This window comes from Anser anser (genome assembly GCF_964211835.1).
Source record: "Anser anser genome assembly, chromosome: 8".
NCBI classification, from domain to species: domain Eukaryota; kingdom Metazoa; phylum Chordata; class Aves; order Anseriformes; family Anatidae; genus Anser; species Anser anser.
In genome coordinates, this window is record NC_139728.1 from 18,428,043 (window position 1) to 18,447,259 (window position 19,217).

Consider the following 19,217-nt stretch of genomic DNA (forward strand, 5'->3'; position numbering starts at 1 on the left):
CAGAATACATTACTCTGAATAAAAAAAAAAATAATTCACATTCACAGGGTGGTATCAGAGTGGACTTTACTCTGCCTTGTTTTGATTAGACTGTGGTGATGGTGTGATGATGGACATCAACACTGATAGAAAAAAGGGACATGTAAGTCATCCTGAAGGTAATAAATGTTTTAGAATTTGACAATAACAATTTGAGAGTCAACAGGGAAGCTTGGCACGATGAAGTGCGGTGAATCAGGATGATCAAATGATTTTATTAGTTTGCTTTTATTAGTCAGATCTATTTCCATTTTTTTAATATGACCAGGGAAAAAAAAGAAGTAATTGTAATCAGTTTATCAAATACAACCCTGGCAGAGTATGCCACTGGTAACTTAATTTTTTTCTAACTGAACACACTATGTTTTGACTAATCTTCAGCATCCAAGATCATTCCTCTTAAAATGTCAGGAATATGAGTCAGGGTAATAGCTTATTTGTTTTGTTTTGGTGTTTTATTTAAAATAATCTCAAAATAATGTTTCAGAGCTGACCTTGTTTTTGTTAGACATGGGACAGATGAAGCTTAAAAACTTTAAAACATCCCAATTTATCTTTAAACCACAGACTGAGAGTCTACCATGGGTAGTCGCAGTGTAAGTTTTGTCAGTGCCCCTGCCCTCTTCACCTGTCATGTGAACTTTACCTAAAATAATCACATACTCAGTGGGAAAGAAGGGATTCTGTAACCATGATAGCTAATGCCCAAGGCTCCCTGAAGCAATGATGAACAATTATTATAAACTATTCCAAATTATAGACAGTAGGCACTGTGATGGAGACTTTTGTAGACTGGACTGAAACAATTACCAAATGAAGGAAAATATTATTATTTTAGGAAATGTAACATTTTAATACATTGTGAAAAATGATGAGGGAATAATAAATGGAGGGCATAAAAAGAGCTAATAATAAAAAGGAGCTTGGTGAGAAATCCCGCTGTCATATTTGCATTTACCCTGAAACTAATGCCGTGCACATTTTTGAATGCAAATAATTCACAAGAGGAAGCAAAATGAGGATGTTAATAATCATTTTTCCCTTAATGAGAAGCTATACTTTGATTGAAAGGAGCTTTAAGGTGGCCTAAACTAGGCCTAACAAAGGAGCTGCCTTTTTTTTTTTTTTTGAGACTATTTAAAAGAATGTGTTCGAATAATGTTCTGTCACTTAAAATCCCCAGCATTAACATTGTTATCACAAATCTTATTTCAAATTAAAAAAGACATGTTAGGAAAATTATTCATTCCATATGGGATTTTCTTTTTCATTTTGGCTATTAACTTAAAATGCTTTTTCTTGTGGGAACAGCTTAAGTTTTTAGCATTTTATATATAGAGATATGCATTTATATATATATATATATGTATATTTAAATATCATTCACAAAACAAATTGTTATCTCTGGACTTCTAAGCCAAGGCTATAGGTTCTCTTCCTCATTCTTTTATCTGTTGAAGACTTGTCAGTCCCAGATGGAAACGGCCTCCTGAATCAACTGCAGTGTCCAACTTCTTACTGCTGCTTAGAAACACTTATATATTTCATATGAAGAGATTCAAACAATTCAGGTTTGAAAACACGTTCCACAATCAAATATGTGGAATGCAGAGTTTCAGATATTAAGAATACGGAAATTACTTTGGATTAGACTAGAGGCCTATCTACTCCAGTAATTCATTGTCAGTGTTGGCCAGAACCTTTTTACCCACTCAAGATAAATCCTAAAGTGATATAATTCTATTAAATTATATAAATCTTCTATTAAAAAAAAGATGCAAATAGATTGGTTTGTCCCCACAAAGCCTGAATCCTATCACTCTCCTCATGGAGTACTACAGTGTACTTCTCTGTGAGTCACCATCAACGTACTGAAAAGCAAAGCAGACATCTTTCTCTGTCAGCAAACTATCCTATGTATGCTGGAAGATAATGATCATGTTGTCTGCAAGGAATTATAGAAACCAGGATTTGATTTCTTATAATGTATTTGTTTTCACAAGGAATTTTGAAAACAGCCTGTGGGCTATGTATGCTCCACGTTGTGTGTCACATGTGGCTGATCTCTGAGGTATTATGTGATACAGTCGCTCCTTGATTGCAGCACCAAACCTATGTTAAACAGGGAAGAAGAACATGACAGAGCAGATACTAAAAGGAGCAGTGTAAGGGCCCTGATCTTCAAGACAAGGTTAAGTGCCACGTCCCTGTGGGCAGTCACATGGCCTGCCCTCCCGCAGCCATGTTCTTGTCCTGCCATGTGGTATAAGGACCCAGAAGCCACCTCCCCATGTGGCGGCAGCCATTTTGTTTCAGGCAACTGTTTGGGGGAGGGAGAGTTGCGTTCCTTTATCAAACATGCACATTTCTAAATATAAAATTCCTCACAAAGCTCTGTGAGCTGGAACAGCTTATAGGAATGTTGAGGTGGAATCTAAGAGGACAAATAGAATTCAATTGAGTGGTGATTCATGAAATCAGAATAAGTTGCACTAGTATTTTCTGCAGTGACCATTTAGCTGTAGTGTGCGTTGACAGGGCATAATTAATATGCTGTCATTAAAATGCACTGTCTTTCTCATATTGCCCTTAATTAGTTTGATTTCATGCTCCTTATTGCTCATCAATTGGTAATGGCAGGGCAGGATAGATGGGATTTTAAAATTAAGTAGTAACTTAGGAATCATAGCATTTTACAGAATTCATTTCGTTGTGAGCTAAGCTAGGTAATCTTCTTGGCCCCTGTAAGACTGAAACTAAGTAGGAACAAAGTTCACTAAAAAAAAATTAGTTTTATTCTGCATGCTAACGTTACACACTGAAGTAATTTTCTGTTTCATGTTTACAGCTTTTTAAGGCATTACTCTATGATATCTCCAATATTGGCTTGGTTAATTCTCCCAAACAATGCATGAAAATAAATTTGATGATAATAATGACTAAAGATTTTAACATATTTTTTAATTAAAGAAACATTTCTTTGATTCTTTCCCCTGAGGTTTTTTTCAGGCTTCTCATTAATGTTGCAGCATGATTATACCTTCAGGTTGATCAACCAAAAATTGTCATCTCTAATGGTGCAAAGCTGCCATTTTTCTCATGTTGTGTAGCATTAACTCCACAAGTAATCAAATTCAAATGCACTCAGTTGAATTACTCAATTAAATCTTAGCCAACATTGAGGATGGCTGAGTATCAATCTCAGGAACGGCTTCCCAATCATCTGAGCAAGCACTTATTTGGGATCTGATCCTGTAGCAGCTAATCTGTCTTGAATTATATGTGCTAGATTTATCCATGAGATTGTTTGTGTGCATAAACACATGCATAAATCGTTGTTTGATGAAGGCCTTACACAGTGTAACTAATGAAATAAAATGATTTGTTCTCTCACAGGGTCATGGGTATTTATTTCTCTTAACAAGCATGCGTGATTTTTATGGGCTAGTTTTTGATTATGTGTTAGACGTAGAAAAATATTTTTTTCCTGTGGTTATGAAACCATGCTCAGTAACTTACCAGTTTTATTTTCTTAATGGTGGTATAAGAGTTTTTATATTTATGTGAAGGCTGCCCCAGTGTTTGGTAACTTTTAACTCAAGTTTAATAGGATCAAAGGATTAATTTTTTTTTTTTTTTAATCTGTGTTCATAATGCCACTTATATATACTGAGGTAATCATGCAAAACTGTAAAAACAATCATGGTACACAAAATAGTATCATCTTTAATTATATATAGAGATAGCAATTTGGAAACTACTCTGCCTGAAAAGAATATCATATGCAATTCCTGGATTTCATTTTGAGGAAAAAGTGTATATAGACCATTTTTGCATTTTCTGAATACAATTAGTTGTAGCAGGTATACTTGAAGGATGACAAGAATGGAATTCTCTCTGTATATATTATATATTTTCATATATTTATATAATGTGTTAATTGAAATATTGGTGTTATAAAACATACAACAGCAATCTATAGTTTGAAAGGCAAAAATAACACAAACTCCTACTAAAAAAAAAAAAGAATTTGAACCTCAAAAAATTGTAGTCGAAAGAACTGCAAAGTCATTAGTGTGTATTCTGTATGTATGTCTTCAACATTTTGTTATCAGTGACAATTCACTGTCACTGTGGCGTTTGTGTCATTGTGGCGTTTGCATTTATTCTCACTCTGATTTATTGTCTCACATGTTTTTATGGGTGCATGGGTGCACTTATTTTCAAAGATTTTTGACAGTGATAATTTCAGTGGAAATACCCCTAGGAATCTGTCATACATGGTACTTATGTTTGGATTCTACTTCATGCCCTTTTCCACAACTTATGACCTTTTATCCAGGCTATTTTTCTCTCTCTGACCCCCTGAGCTTTGTCCCCATAAGACTTTTGAAGTTTTATATCTTCAGATCTCCAGCAAAGAATAGCAGGGGAGACAGAAAAAAGTTCTTGGATAAAATGTCACGGATATAATCTAGTTCCAGAGCAGAACTCTGATTTGTGTTTACTTGTTCTTTAATTTCCAAGTATATATGACTCTTTACATCTCTTCCTCTACCTTAGTAAATGCTGAATCAATCTATATCACATTTGCTAATTAAAAAAATATTATTGCAGGTCTGCCTGCATCTGATAACTGATGGAAGCTGTATATTCTCAGCCAAGAGCAAATGCATGTAACAAGTACAGGTGGGCATGGTATTGCTATGATTTACAATCACTCTCTGTTGTACTTCTGACGTTGGTTGAAAAGCAGTTATACCATGTACGTTCTCTAAGAATAGTACGCATTTATTCATGTATGTATAGAACATGGAAGTATTTTTCCTGGAAAATATGGATTTTCAAGCACTTAAGGCAACAGAGAGAAGAATGAATCATTCTTTCACCCATGTTGTCTATTTTTGTGTGTGTGTGTGTGCGTGTATACATACACAAAAAACCTATTTCTGTTTTCTGTTCAAATAATGTATAGCTATATTTTAAGTAATGTTAGACATAAAATTGTTTCAGGCTAAGATTACCAGGAATGTAGGGGGAAAAAAAAGTAAACTTAATAACAAAGTATTCCTAAGGCAGTGTCCTGGTTCGCAATAATTGTTTTTATGGCTGTAAAAGCAAAACAAAAACTGTCTTGATGTCTGTAAGATTAAAGTTTTTGTCAGGAAAGGAAAACGTCTAATGTATTAAAAAAGGTTAATGTATTTTAATGTGCTACATAAAGTTATAATGCTTTAGCAAATGCTCTACACTGCAATTTCATTCTTGGAATATGCTTTCCCACCTAGACAATCTTTCAAGAGATCATATTAGGATTTTTGTTTTCTTGTTGACAGCTGTCATCAGTAGAGTAGTCAATGGGCTCATCAAGCAGCAAGGTAATAAAAGATACTGTATGGCTGCAGTTTTACGCAAGTATGAGAAGTAGAATCACATAAGTTCTAACCTGTACTAAGAATATTTTTCTTCTAGCATTTGAGGTTGGAGACTGTTTAGATAGGTACCAAGGTAGTTTCTAGATCTTGATTTCTCTGTGCAAGACATCATGCTGAATACTTTGCACTGGATCCCTATTGGGAGTGGTAAAAATCAGACTTCTCATGCTACTTATGGTAGCTACAAGATAATGACTCAGGAACTGTATCAGGAAGAGTCACTGATACAGTTTGGGGAGCTTTGGTGTTTTTCATATTGTTCTTTGCACAGCAGGCATTAGGGCAAATGTTTATCAGGAAAAAAAAAAACTGAGGGTTAGACAGAACTAAAGAGAAATTCAAGCATGTTTAAATAGTTTTCTCCGGGCATTGTTCCAGTTTTTGATTTGCATACTTCTACCAAAATTAAACAGTGTTTTAAACTTAGCAGTCTTTTTGTATCCCTTATTTAATCCTTAACTCCTGACTTGAGAATTATTAATAACATTAAATATTAGTCTTACAGTGTTAGCTAACTAGTAAATGGAAAAAAAAATCTAGAAGTCTTATTATTATCCTTACTGGAATCATTTCAGATAGTTAAAATGTACAAAAGACATGCTAATATTAGAATTCTGCTAGTGGAGCTACCCAAAGAAGAATAAGAATGTTCAGTACAATACCAATTAAAATAAGATATTAAAAGGGATCTAATACTAATTGGTTTTATCTCTAAATTACGAAATATATATAATCTAGAGAAGCAAGAATCCTATTATTCCTGCTTTATTGCATAACAGATAACTAAAATGGTTTAGAGGTGGACAGAGGAATTCAGTTTTAGCATTAGTAAATCCTTGCTGGCAATTTGGATTAGCTAACCAGTTAGTAAATGCAGAGGTGTGAATTATTTGACTTAATTTATTAAAAGTGTTTAATTTAAACAACGGAGTGAATATCAGCTTTCGATATTGGGTTTTGCTTGTTACCTATTTACGATTTTTAACAGATAAATTAATGAATATCAGAGATGACAAATTAAAAATAAATTCAGTTTCTTTATTCATGAAAGTTTATATTCTTTCCAGAATGCACAATAGACAGTACAGTGTTTACCTGGCGTGTTACGTAACTGCTTTAAGTTTGATATCATTCCTGTTTGTTGGTTTTAAAATAACAATAATAATAATAATAATAATAATAATAATAATAATAATAATAATAATGATAATTCTGATCTCTTGGCAGATCTTTTGCCAATGTAATCTCACCAATTATGCTGAAACTAAATTGCAGTTTCTAAATGCGTGTTTCTTCATGGTACTGTAGTGCAGCTTCCCTTTTATCTTCAGAAGTTTACTAGTTTAGGAGGAATAAGGTGAAAATGTATAAATGCAAAATTAACATCTTTTTTCAGAGACAGGCATATTTTCACTTGTAGATGTCTGGTTCTCTTTTTCTTTCCTGTCAGAAAGAAAGCCCTTTTTCAGGGCTTCAGGAAGTCATTCCTCCATGGGTGTAGCATGCTATATTGGTAAAAATTCATTCTATGAACATGATGCCTACTAGCATGTGTGCAACAGTTCAGATGCAAAGTACTTGGCCTTTTTTGACAGATTTTTCCAAGTCTTATTGTTTAATTAAAGTTAGGAGGTAGAGCTTTTTGTTCAATCATGAGCTAAACATCTGTTTCAAATTAATCTAAACTGTGCCTAATGTAAATGATCATCAATCACCAAGTTGTCTCCAAGTTTTTCTAGAAGTGATTCTTGCAGAGCTTGTTAAGGAAACTGGAAAAACAGTTCTCTGGTTACTTAAATAGTATAAATATTTTATATTCCAAAACATTCATGTACCAGTAAATAGCTACATTATGGTCATTAGGTTCTCTGCTCATGGAAAAAATACCAGACTATTTACATAATAATGCATAATGTCGGACAAGATTGGAGACTGTTTTCAAGAGTCAGCTAATCCACTAACATTATGAATTCAAGTTCTCTGGTAGGAGCCATGAGTACAGGTGTGAACCACCATGACCACTGTATTTTTCCCTAGATACTTTAAAATGTGCTATACAGTCTATTCTTACAATGAAACAACCAATAGTTCCATAAGCACCAGAAGAAGATACCTGTAGTTTTCTATGGATTTGTGTCTTCTAGTTATATTACTCTCCTGTTTACAAAAACACAAAATTGAGGTGAAGTTCTTCACACTGTTGAGCATATATGACTTTCTCCCATCTGGTGTCATTTCTGGCCATGCTATAACTTTTATAGATGCTCTTTTATTACCTGGCTTGGCTGTTTTCTTAAAACTTACACAGTTTACAAATGTGTATTTTCAGTCTTTCAGTCTTACCATCTTACCATGGGGAGTGTGAGGGGTGGCATACGTTCCAGCTGGCAACACATTTAGCTTTCAGTTTGAAAGCCAAGAGCTTTATTCCATCTCAGTTCTTAATTAACTGTATGTCCTGAGGTTAGTTGTCTCAAATTTCATTCATAGCCTCTAATTCAATGGAAAGATATGTCTGGTATCACTAAATTTGGGGCTGGATCCCTTATAGTTCAATTACTGAACTCTACCTGAATTTTAAGTATGATTCTTATTTTTTATTATTTTTTTAATGAGAATGATAATTATATAAAGTGGATAATAGTTTTTGATCTTTACACGAAGAAGCTTCACAGTGATAACAGTCTATAATAACTAAGAGATGGAAATATGCCATTTTTTATTTGTTTCTTTCTTTTGTGAATTGGAATTCTCACTGATCTTGTGTTTAGTACAATAGATGTGTTTGACACCTGTGTACCTGCATGTGGCCTCACTGAAGAAGCCAAAGCTTGGCTTGCAGAGAAAGGGAATTGACAAGAATTCAGCAGGAGTCTTGGGTATGTCCTTCTGTACCCACCTAGCCTAAAATCATTCCATTAGTCTTTCAGACATGTAAACAATTAATTCAGAGCTCTACAAAATCACATTTGTATTTTAAAGAAATGTATGTTGCTACCTGATTTTGAAAAAGAATTCCAGAATGAAAATAATCAGAAAATATTATCCCAGAAATGTGCTAAGACAAAAGAGCCTTGCATTTTTTACTCTGTAAGGGACTGACCATACAAATCATTACTTTCTGCAGTGCTCTAATTTGTGCAACTCATATCTGAGAATTTTTCCCAATTTATAATTAATTTGAAATTATTTTATACTTTTTTTTCAGAATTTTATATTTTAGTCATTTTTTTCTTAACTCAAAAATATTTTTTTCTTTTAAAGATTTAAACTTTTGTAATTATGCCTGCTTTCCAACTCTGTTCATAGCAACTAGCTATAATTGGTTCAAGATCAAACCACTTCTTTTTTTTTTGCACCTTGGAAGTTGTTAGGAACTTTTGCATTTCCATTAGACAAGCCTATGTTTTCTTCAGTAAATGCTATTTAGATATGCAAGTAATTAATAAAAACAAAGAATGCTTCCTACTGTGAGTCTTGCCTACATATGTTTAAATCTGCGTATCATAGGTGAGGATATGCTTGTAAAGTCTGACATTTAATTAAGTTGGTTTGATCTTTAATTCTCCTGTTTACACATATTATTATGCCTATGAAGTCTCATTTAATTGTTTGATGTATGTTGATTTTTTTTATAATATAACAAGGCTTTGTTTCTTTTGTGCTGGAGTTATTGTGTAACTGTGACCACAAGATTCCCAGAGCTTCGTAACATACAAAAAAAAAACAAAAAACCATGCTCGTGACCTAAGTTTACAGTACCTATTATTTTCCTTGTACAGTACATGTCATTAATTTGAATATGTGGATTGATTTCCTTTTTAATGGCTACATTTGATATAATGGTACTAAGTTCAAAGCTCAGAGAAGGAAACACTTTTGAAAGCAACAAAGCATAAGCCTCACTTTTTACTGTGTATTATTGTTAACAATGATTTTGCCCACTTCATTTCACTATGATTCAGTGGAGCTCAAGTTCATTTGAAATACACGTCCATGTTATTCTATAAATTTGTTTCTGAAACCTCTTTCTTGCAAAGAAATTTCATGGACTTGAGTGCAGTTGTAATTTTAATCTCCTGGTTGTTCTTGATTTATTTTTATTTTTTATTTTGTTTTTTTTTCACCTTCCCTAGACTAGGCCTGATTCCTCCCTGCCAAATGCTAGTGAACCCATGTAGCGTAAATGACAGCAACCAATATGAAGATATTCTGACAGGTGTCTCTGAAAGGGACTCCACAAAGAAACTCCCTTATGAAATAGGAAATTTTTGTCCAAATTGATGGAAGAAAAGTACTGTTGCATGAAGCGGTGATCCCACTGAATTTAAAAGTGAATTCTCACTTCAGTTATTCAAAGTCCTTGGATGTTTTGCAGAGTATCTTGTAAGATGGAGCCTTCTTTTGGTTGACTTCTGTTGGCCTTCAACGAAGTCTATACTATGGGCTAACAAGGAAAGTACAGCAACAGCTCATTCTTCATCCCATGGGAGATAAATGAATATGAATATGAGTACATAGCTTGAGATTTTATTTTATTTTTTAATAGTTTGATAAATGTTCTCTCTTCAATACCTTGTTAAGTATTCTACCTTGTAGGTTCACAGTGAAGTTTTCTTATTTCTATGTACACAATTATGGTGTTATTTCCCAAAGCTGAAGGGAAAGACAATGGGAAGGTACCCATATGATCTGAAACAGTCCAAAGTTTGGGCTCTGTCTCGCCTTCATGGAGTCTGTTTCTTTCACAATGTGTTACCTATAAAACTTTTGTCTTCTTCCACTGTAGCAGTTACCTGCTGATGTCACTCAGTATGATACTGTATCCTTTTACAATTGCTTTATGTGTTAGTGATGCAATGGAAATAAGTGTCGTAATATAATATGTACTGTTATTATTTTAGATAGAATCAAATTCATCCTGAACTAAATGTATGCAAGGTGCACTTCAAAGTGACTGGGAGAATGTGTTTGAAGTTTTCAAAGATGTATGTCTTAGGTGGTAAGAGCTTCTCTATGGTTTAGGACATTTATTTACATAATCTGGAGAATGAGTGATTTTGATCAGCTAGAATTTTGATTCTGAAATTCATTTGCTCTGATGTTTATAAACTTTTTTTTAGCTCAGTTGAAGCAGTCAGTTACAATGTTAGAATTCCTTTGTTACTCTAGTGAATTACCCCAAGCTTTTCCAAATTTTACGAAGAGAATACTTTACAGAAAATAGTTTCTGAAGTAGCCCTTGTGAACTGTTTACTTTGCAGACTTTAAGATATTAAGGGTTACAAACTTCATTAGAGTGAGGGGTTTTTGTTTCAAGAGAAAAGAACAGTTCACAACACCCAAAAGATCTCCAGACCTTCATAGGTATCCTGGAAAATTCTCCAAGAATTCTCAGAGCAAAAAGTTCTCAGTTCTTTGACAATGTGTCCTGTATAGATGTAGTGCTGTTGTTGATTTCTCTTATGAGCGTGGTGTCCTTTATGCTTCAGAGAAGTTCCATAGGGTAGACAGGAGATATTTTTCTATTATTTAGGTAATAATTAATGCTAACAAGAATTATTTTCTTGCTGACTTCATTAGAGTTTTATGTGACAGGTTGTTCATGAGTACCCTTATCCATTTCTATTAATATTATTATGCAGGCATGCCTTGAATCAAAACTCTCCTGGAAGGCATCATACACACCATTGTCTTTATAGCTGATATCGTTTCCTTCTGTGTAGATAGGCAGCAAAAACACTGTAAAAGCTCAATGATAAACCTTTTTGGAAGGCAGTAATAGAGGATAAAGTTCCACAGAGGCAGATGTCTATTTCTAAGCATTCATCTACCATGCTTCAAATATAGGTTTGAATAAAAATGTATTTACCTTGGTTGTTTCTATTAATAAGGTTTTTACCACTTTCCTGACAACCCATTATGACCCTGGGAGTGTTGAGAAAGTAAGTAATCAACTAGACATCTGATAATTATTATTCTTATTTGGAAAAAAAAAAAAAAGTGAAAGAAAATAACAAAAGACTTGTCAACAAAAATACAGTCACAAGCTGATCTTTCACTACTGAAAATATGATCTAATCCAAATCACAAAAGCTAAATTCCAAAGCAATGAGAAATTGGCAATTTTTCATAATGGAGGAACAAATTGTTGTAGAGCTAAATATAAAGGAAAAAGTGACCTGTAAATTGATCCTGTATGCGTGAATCAATTATGTAAATGTTCAAAAACTTGGAACATTGGTTATAAGGAAATAAAGATCAGTTATTCAACCACGAAAAGTTAAACTGGAATTCATCTTTGGGTATGCAACGCTACACAACAATACTTCATTAACATTTAAAATCAGTATGGACAACGTTCAGATCTTGTTATTATCTCTTAAAACCACATCTCACTTATCTAGAGAGGCCTTGTTAACAGAGTGGATTCATTGGATTTTCATGCCACTAAAACTGTTCAAGATTTAGATATGTAATTCTAAATTCTAAATTCTAATTCTAAATACTAATTCTAAATTCTAAATACCATGATATACTTACTACACAGTGATAGTACTTATTACATACACCTCTTCATATATCAGCTATACTAGCAAGTTCTTTTATCAAAGAAAATGGTCGCAAAGCTTAGAGGTGAAATGTGAATAAATTTGATAATTGAATTATTTGTTTATTTATTTTTAAACAGCAACAACAGGAAAATAATCTCCTATTCTCTATAATGGCACAGATTTTTCTGGAAGGTCTTATACCTCTCACCTACCAGACAAGGGAGTATGGCACACTCTCCCGCATCACATAAACTGATTGCAATTGCCTGCGTAGCTCTTTTTTTTTTTTTTTTTTCCCACCCATTTCAATCAGAAATCTGCTCTGGAGTAGGAGCCAACCATCATGCTTCTGTGCGATCTGCAGCAGCTGTGTGTGACACCCATTGCACTACTTCTGTAGCTGAACTCTGTGGTGCCTCTGACAAATCTGTTTCCCTTGGAGTGGCTTTAGCCACTCTTTTCTGTGTGCCTGCAGGCTCTTTTCATTGCAAACAGTACGGTTGCAGGAAGGAAGAAAATAAAGAAGAAACAAGTAGATTGACGTGAGTGATTTGAGGAGAGAAAAAGAATCCGCACAGCAGGGTTTTTAAACTTATGCTATTGCAAATTTGTGTTCCCTCTTTGTCAAGAGGGAAGCATCGGGGTTTTAATAACAACACATGACAGGCTTAAGAAAAGGAAAGACAAGATTTTCTTGCAATCTCCTCAGCAGGTGTGAGCCAGCTATTTGTCCAGTCAGTATCTGAGCAAAGGTTGGCTTGGCAGTGGAACAATATATGTGCAACAGATAATAAATGAAGCAGACCAGGGAATTAACTGAAGATTTGAAAGCAACTCAGCCTATTGAATAAATGATACCTGTCAAAACCATCATCAAAGCTTCCTAATAATGAGAAAAAGCTGAATATGAAGAGCTCAGAAAAAAAAAAAAAGATTCAACAAACATTGAACAAACTTTTGGACAAAGATGTAGAGAAGGTAATTGTGAATTAAATCCAGCTGCATGGAGAAGGTAGATGGGAATCAGCTACAGCTGTGTCTGATTCCCATAAGTGTCCAGGATTGCAGTCTAGGCTACAGGCCTAGATATAGCACAATTTTCTGAATGCGTCTTACTGCCCTTGACAAAAACAGAACCAAAAAAAATATGTTGATATAACTTCAACAATATGTTATTGGCATGCTTACTCAGTGTGACAGAGCTAAGCTAATCATATGCAAAATAAGATAGATGCTGAACAAATGTGCTTGCCTCCCAAAACGTAATGGCCGTATGCTGCTTTAAGTGGGTCTGATTGTGTTGCTGTTAGGGGTGCTTAATGTTTTCCATAGGAGTATTGTGCTCTGTTGTCATAGCCATGCCAAACTGTAACCTTTTTATTGAATACTGCACAAGCACAGTCAGAGGATATGTAGTCCAACAAACTAAGTAACGTTATATTGTTCCTATTGTAAGGGTGTGTTCACATAGTTCAGCACTATCATAATCATTCCATCGATGGCTTTTGTAATTGCGCTTTTAACAGTTACAATTGTTTTCTTAGTAAATTATCATTTACATATCCCCTCCTACTCATTGATGGTATTTGGATATTCAATTCATGCATTTCTTCAAAGTCTGTTATAAAGCTGTGAAGGGGAAAAAAAAACATATATGTGTGTATATATATATATATATATATAAGTGGAACAAAATGAGACCTTTTGTGAATAAAAGACCTTGGGATGCCAGAGGATCCAGAATGCCTATTTTCTGGTGAAGAAAGTGATTTATAGTATATGCTGAATGAGTTTGGGGTTTGAAAATGAGCAAAGGGATGAGGTTGATTGTTCCAGGACTGCTTTTATTAAGGAATCTGGCATTGAGCTACACACAGAATACACATTTAAATTGTCCCTATTTGCCACATAACCACCATAGTCCCCCAGTGTTTTGATGAAGTAGCGGCAGCTGAGAAGTTACAGACAGACAGTTGTCATCTAGATCAACACTTCCACCGCTGAGTTTTGTTTACATTCAACCAGACACGGAAAAAGTATTTTTTTGTTAGTTGAATTAAGGGGATTAACTGCTATAGAAAAATAGAAGTTTACGCCATTTATCTTTTAAAAAAGAAAGGAAAAACAAAAAAATCTGTAATATCTTTCTAGGGAAAACCAAAAATGAGATTACAGACACATTAACCATCAAGTTGAAACCCTCGGTTGCATGAGGAGTGCTATATCTAGCCTCTGATAGATGAGTTAAATGTAAACCATAACCACCCAGAAGGGATTTTGCTTCAGGGACAAAGTTCCCTGAATTTAATGTCAGAATAAATTCAGGACTTCTGCACTACCGGAATGGAACGTGCACGGAGTTATCTGACCTAAGAAAAGTGATCTGAACACCTGTGTAGTGAATAGAGGCATGCGAAGCTGTTTGGTAAGAAATGTTTCAAAAAGTGTGCTTTACATTCCTTCTCTGTCTCCAGCTGACTGAGCAAGGGTTTTAAGGTTGAACTCTGCCCTGCAGTCCCAAAGCTTCCCAGATTATGCACCTAGAATATTAGCAATTTTCTTTTCAAATGCACCTGTGGAGAAGAAACCGTATGGATAGGGTTTTGCTGTTGTTTTTGTTGGTTGGTTGGTTTTAGTTTTGTTTGTTGGTTGTTGTTTTTTTGTTGTTGTTGTGGTTTTTTGTTTGTTTGATTGTTGTTGTGTTTTGTTTTGTTTTCTGTGAAATATAGGTGTAAACCCTCTCAGGATGAAGAATGAATTCAGCACATTTCCTATTTGTAATAAGTGCTCTTCCTCCTAGGCCATTATACCCTCCTTCTCGTGCATTCATTCCGAAAGAATATTCTGCTGTATTTGCATCAAGTGTAAATTCTGTACATTATGTATGTTTTCCACCCCTGTATTGCACCCTTCAGGATTTAAGAAATCCTCTGCATAATTTTTGGATTCCTATCAGGCCTAAGACAAACTAAATGAACTGCTAAAATTGGAGTGATTTTGAACATGCTCTGAAACAGACTTCTATATCCTAGAGGAGTTAGACTAAATCAAACAAAGAGACGCCTCTGTTGTTAGATAGAAGGGAAGCTGAAACTTTTTCAATCACGGTTTTAGTCTTTTCCTCAACTGCAGCTAAACTGGGGGGAGAGAGGGTGGTTTTGTGTTTGTTTTGTTTTTTAAATTTATAGCCCTTAGTATTTTCACACCCAAAAAGTTGAGGGTTTATAACATGAAAATTGGCAGACAGAAAGGGAACGCTGACTGCAAAGACATTTGTTTCAGAAAAGGTGGATCGAGAACCTGAAGCAAATTGTATTTGTCCAGAAAAGAAATAAAAACCAGCTTGCTTTTTTTTCTCTCAGAGACTACCTCCTCCCACCATACTCCTGAAAAATAACCAATTTTAGCTGTTTCTGTTCTATTTAGCTCAAATGTATTAGAAGGAGAAAGGCAGAATACATCTTCTTTTGTCAAGGAAATTACAGATAACAGTTTCAGTCTTGGAGTAATCTTTTAAAATTGTCCATAGCCAAATTCAACAATGCAACGCAGCCCAGCCGAGTACTTCAGTATGCACATAATTTTATTCACTTACTTAAATCCCTCTGACTTCAAGAGGATTTAAGCAGAGCTTAAGTGCTTTGCTGCAACAGTGCCTTAAACTGGTAGATGGCAAGTTTCAGACACAGAAAGGAAGGGCACAGTTTTTGCAGTCTCGGGTTTATTTTTTCAGATGATCCCGTTATTCCCACTGAATTTTCTTTCACTTGGGGGGGGGGGGGGGGCGGGGGGGGGAAGGGAGGCGGATTGTTTGTTTGTTTGTTTGTTTTAGGATCCTCTGTTATATACTACTCCAACAAAAAAAAAAAAAAGACATTCTCAGGCAAGCCATGTTTTAGGAATTACAAATGACAGACAATCTGAATGCAGATCAGGCATCTCCCAAATCAAAACGGATAGATTGTGCAAGAAAACACTTCCACCAGTTAAAAAAGTAAATAGGGACAATTTCGAATGGGTTATTTTCAAAAGCAATTAGGTGCTAACCCTGGCAAAAGTAAGTTACAACTTTAGAATTGTCACCTACTCCATTTTCTTTTTGTTTATTTCAGCTTACATAGATGGTACCTTCTTAAGATGATAACTGCTTTTCAATGTGATCAATTGTCATTCCACTTCACTGGCAAAAAATCTCAAAGTGTTAAGATGATTAATGTAACTGTCAGGTGGAATATTCATAAATTTAGCTGACCTACCTCACAGGCAAAGACATACTATATATCAGGGTTTTTGTGCTTCATGCACTTTGCAAAACACAGCTTTTGACTTAAGTAAATGTATGCTAAATTAGAAATAAGAAGGAAAAAGAGGGAAAAAGCAAGATGTTTTTATTTTTTTATTTCAAGTCAGTTTTAAAAACAGATACTTTTCCTGTATGTTTACACAAAATATAGTCCTCCTCCTGATTTGAAGTTTTGGACTGCACAGAAGTTATTAATTAAAATATTAATAATCAAAAAGGTTTCTGTGAAAAGAAAATCCATGTATCAAAAGAGAGGGGGAGGTGATATTGCAGTGTCCTGTGAGCAAACCTAAGCTTTGTGCCTTTACTCTTTTCCCCATTGAACGAAACGAGCTTTCAGCACAAAACCCAGATCTGTTGCTCAGATAAGAAACAGAGTATGTGTAGTTCCTGCTACACATGGTGTTCCTGCTGGCCAAATTCTGTCTGTTGAAACCTGTCCTCAGCAATGTCTTCTAGGAGAGCAACATTTCACTTCTTTAATGTGCGTAAAGCAAATGCAGAATTTGCTAGCTGTACTGAGTAAATATACCGTGCTTTTTGTTTGGACTTTTTCTTCAAGATATTTTTAAGTTGGGAGCATAAATGGAAAAAGAGTCTTTAGATACAGTCTCATGTGGCATACCTCTGCTCATTCTTGTCCTAAACATTAGGAGTTGAGCATATACAACATTCTTCTTGATCCTCTTTCATCAGACCTAACATATAAATACATAAGTAAGATTATAAGTGTTATTTTGAATGGTGCCATTTTGGTTTTCTTTTTTTCCCCCAAATACTGCTTGCTTATTCACCCAGTCATTGCAGCTGGCTAGTGAGCATCAGAACCGAGTAACTCTGGCTGTGCATTTCATAAAGTTTTGATTGCTTTAGCTAGCCTGCTACGTGGATATGTAAAATCTCTAAAGAATTTATCCAGAGAGCATTTTGGTAGTACCTGTTTTTTCTTTGGTGATTTTTTGAATCTTTTTAATAGTGTGGAACATTTCTAAGCACTTGTTTGAGTGCTGTGCTGGAGCTTTTTGTTTCCAGTGAAAACTGATGGAGATCAACACTTTTTTGACACTCCTTGTACCAAGTGCTTATAAAGTGTTTATATCTATAATTGTGTCAAATTATGTTAATTAAGCACTGAAAGACACTAGTAAGTTGAAGTGCTCAAAAAGTGCATTACTCTGAGTGTCACCCAGGGGCTCTTCACAGCAGACACTTGGGGGACAAGTTTTTTCCTTCCAAGCACCTTTAGAGCACTATGTCTTAAAGTGTCTTTCTGGCATTAATTAAATTAAAAAAGCAAGTGCCAGTTAAGTGCAAATGATTTACTGTAATCTTTTGAAATGCAAATGTATTTAGACTAAAATGCCCTTCCCTTCTTACAACTCTCCATTTTTCTCCTCAGTTGTCTCCCACATATTTTCTTACTGAGTATTCAATTGCTAAAAACGGCCATGGGAAAGGCTGCAAATTAACTCCATTATGAATGATTAGGCAGAAAATACAACTATTCAAAAGATCAAATGTTGATGTTAGGTTATCTAATAACCTTATGAAGAAAGATCATATTAGTTTAACGGCAGTGCTGTGTAGACCTGGGCCACTCTCAGAGTTTGCTCATATCCACCCCTTTGCCCCCGGGGTTACTCATGAAATCAATGCTGCAGGTTGCTAAAGTATTTGCAGAAGACAAGAGATATGGCTTTCTTCCAGTGCACTGAAATCATTTCACAGAGGAGGTATTGGTCATTAGCCATACATTAGTCATGCGCCTGAGTTCTCAAATACTACATGGCTTGGCCAAGATGATCTAGTAAAAGGGAAGCTTATGTCCCATGTTAAATGATTGAGCTCTACTGCTGTTTTAAGAAGGAAGAGGTTTGTATGGCACTACAGATATTTAGAATGAGATGAGGACACGTTAAAAAAAAAAAAATCCAAAGAAGAGTTCAGAGACAGCAGCCCAAAGACAGCAAAATTTAATACATGCCTCACATTCCTCCCTGAAGAGTAAAAAAAAAAAAAAAAAAATCTGAAAAGAATCTGAAGTCTGATCAAAAAATAAACAGTTTTGGGAGTGTTATTAGTGAATATCCTACTTCAAGGGTTATTCTGTTTCATGATGGAATAAGAATAAAAATATTCTTTTTTTAGGTGTGCAGATAACAATCCTTGTGTTACCTAATTCTGACTAGACTCTATTAAAATTATTTTTTTCACTTTTCTGAGAAACTGTATTTAATCCCTATGTCAATGTGCTGAGAAAGATAGTAAAGATATATCTGAACTTTAAACATCTTTAATCTTTCTCTTTAGCTTTCATTCTTGTTGCACAGCCTCAGCAATCAGATTTCAACACTATTCCTCAGAAAAACATACAGATTTAGAAACCATAGGGAGATAAGATTCTCCTTTGACCTGAAGACACATTCTGCTATCTTACATCTTTCGAAGGTCTTTTAAACAGCAATGTCTATTGAAATTTTCTAAATAGATAGAATTCTATTTGGTAATGACTAGATAGTATCAGACAGGTGGCAGGAGTCCACAGGGGTGTAGAGGTGAGTTGCTCCAGGTAAAGAGACATCCCAAACAGTCCTCACTGGAAGCATTATCTGAAAGGTCCTTCATAGCCTAGAGTTTGTAAACTGAATTGTTCTTCACGTTGTTCTCCAGAGAAAGATGTCGATCTCACAAGTGTCTCTTTCAGTGTAGCAGGAGCGAAGAAGCCAAGAACTCGGTAAACACTGAGCTTGTTTTGCCAGTTCAAGGTAAAGTACGTTGTCAGGGCAGCTGATGCCTTCCCAACAATTGCTTACACTGTGCATGTGTTTGAGCAGCTTACACAGCTGTGTAAAGCAGAGGGCTGCATGCTCTACAGATCCCAGTCCA

The 19,217-nt window shown here is 35.0% G+C and overlaps 1 long non-coding RNA gene across 1 annotated transcript in view; it reads left to right on the top strand.

The window, feature by feature from the left end:
- The window catches only part of LOC310903335, a 581,276-nt gene that overhangs the window by 558,387 nt on the left and 3,672 nt on the right, over positions 1-19,217 (top strand). The window contains exons 17-19 of the long non-coding RNA XR_014587462.1: positions 4,657-4,728; positions 5,376-5,417; positions 8,246-8,353. This is a non-coding gene — a long non-coding RNA (uncharacterized lncRNA). The remainder of the gene's footprint in view (positions 1-4,656; positions 4,729-5,375; positions 5,418-8,245; positions 8,354-19,217) is intronic.